The following is a 2,410-nucleotide window of genomic DNA, read 5'->3' as shown; positions in this document are numbered from 1 at the left end:
CTTCTGGTCTTGTTGATTTTTTTTCTATGCCCCTTCTATTTTCTGTTTTATTGATTTCTGCTCAAACCTTGAATATTTCCTTTCTTCTGGTGACTGTAGGCTTTTCTTGCTGTTCTTTCTCTAACTGTTTGTCCATTTTCTTTTAATGCTTTCTGCATCATTCAGTATTTTACCCATAGAATCCTTCCGTATTGCAACTTGAGGCTTGAATTTTTTCTTCAGTTTTTTTATCTTGAGAAATGCGTAGCTTATTTTTCCCTTGGTTTTCTAAGTCTAGGTGTTTTTATGTTTCATTATAGTTCTGTACTTAGTCTTCTTGAGCTTCCATTTGAAGTCTTCTGCTCTTTTACTTCATTTCTTCCATTCACTTTAGTTACACGCTTCAAGAGGAAGTTTCAGAGTGTTTTCTCAGATCTATTTATGTCTTTTCTTTCTTTCCTGTGTTCTTAATGACATTTTGCTTTCTTCACGTATGATGTCCTTGATGTTATCACACAACTTGTCTGTTCCTTGGTGATTGGTGTTTAGTGGGTCATATCCATTCTTTAGATGGTCTCTAAATGGAAATGTGATATACTCAACGTTGTACTTGGGCTCATGTGTACTTGTTTTAATTTTCTTTATCTTAAACATTAAGTCACATCCAAGCAATTGATGGTGTGTTCCACTGTTGTCCCCTGGCTTTGTTGTAACTGATGATATTGAAGTTCTCCATTGTCTCTTTCCACAGATGTAGTCTCTGTCATTCCTGTGTATTACCTTTGGCATAGTCCACATATATACTCTCCGTTTATGTTGTTCATAAATGGTGTTTGCAGTAAATATGCCATTGGTCTTGGAAAAATTCTGTCATGCAATGTACAGAGTCATTTCTTTCTCCATGGCTGTATTTTCCAACTACTATTGGTTGTTTCAGTCTAGCTTTTGCATTACTGTCACCAATAATTATCTGTGCATTTTGTTTGCATGTTTGTGTAATTTCAGACTGCAGAAGTTGCTAAACATTCAATTTCTTCATCTTTGGCTTTATTTGTTAGTGTGTATATTTACATAATAGTAGTATTAACTGGTCTTCATTGTAGAGATAGGGATATTATACTACCATTGAGAGTATTGTACTTCTGGATAGAAATACTCTTTTTGAAGTGTTATTTTTTATGATGAATGCAACACCTTTTTTTATCAGTTTTCCTTTCCTGGCATAGTAGACAGTATAATTGTCTGATTCAGAATTACTATTACCAGTTTGTTTCAGCTCACTAATGCCTAAGATATTAATATTTTTTCTTCCAATTTCATTTTTGACAAGTTCTGATTTTCGTAGATTCATACTTCATATGTTCCATGTTCTGATTATTAATGTATCTTTGAGCTGTTTCTTCCTATTTTGAGTCCCCATATGAAAACTGTATAACATTTATATTAGTTGATCTTTCTTATTGCACTAAATATCTTTTAAATCATGTAGAATAGAATTTTTTCTAATATTTATTAGATATTGATATTTTTTTAGTTATTGTGTTAAGCAGCAAGCATATTGTATAGATTGGATACTTAATCAAACACCATATATATTATTTTAACAAATTTTAATCTTTGTTTTCTTTAGAAATAATTACTGCTAGTTATATAGAAAAGATTATATAATGTCCTTCATAGCTTGAAAGTTGTTTTCTCACCCCTGGTACTCATTTATGTACCAGTTTAGCTGTCCCTTATTAGCAAATTTTGCCCCAACAATGAGTCATAATTATGTACAATAAGTTAAGTAGGAAATAGAACTTGGTGCGTTGTGTTTTATGTATTATTTCTTTCAGTGTAACTTGTGAAATTTATGTTTTCATGTATATATAAATTGCTTATTCCCTAATAATGTTACTCTGGTAGCATAGTGCCTAATCAGTTGACTGCTAACCAGAAGGCTGGTGGTTCAAACCCACCAGCCACTCCTCCGAAGGAAGGTTGTGCATTCTACTTCTGTAGTGATACTGCCTCGGAAACCGAAGGACGTGTCGCCGTGAGTCAGGGCCAACTCGATGGCACATAACAACAACAACAACATCCTCTAATATTAGTTGATATGTGATACACTAATCTGTAAATATATCTTTAGATACTCTTTGTCAGTTATGAAAGGCATTTGTTATTTCAAATTCCCCAAATTTTTTGGGTGTAATCTTTTTCATCATTGTGTGTAATTTTATTTCTGCCTATTACTATACACTCATAGGACCTTAAGTACCCATTATAAAACAAATAAACAAACAAACATATTGCTGTTGAGTTTATAATGTTGGAATGTAATTCATGCTTCCTAATGCAATTTTTACCAAGTAAAGCAGCACATAAAATGTGATTATTTTTATGATATGGTTTTATCTTCCCACAAGGACTGTGTTATAAAATAATT

The 2,410-nt window shown here is 32.4% G+C and overlaps 1 protein-coding gene across 1 annotated transcript in view; it reads left to right on the top strand.

The window, feature by feature from the left end:
- The window catches only part of ATRX (ATRX chromatin remodeler), a 474,500-nt gene that overhangs the window by 225,136 nt on the left and 246,954 nt on the right, over positions 1-2,410 (top strand). The window lies entirely within an intron of this gene.

This window comes from Orycteropus afer, unplaced genomic scaffold, assembly GCF_000298275.1.
Source record: "Orycteropus afer afer isolate SDZICR_OR568_19922 unplaced genomic scaffold, OryAfe1.0 scaffold00723, whole genome shotgun sequence".
Lineage (NCBI taxonomy): Eukaryota > Metazoa > Chordata > Mammalia > Tubulidentata > Orycteropodidae > Orycteropus > Orycteropus afer.
The sequence above is the reverse complement of the archived record's forward strand: the minus strand, read 5'-3'. Positions and strand labels throughout refer to the sequence as shown.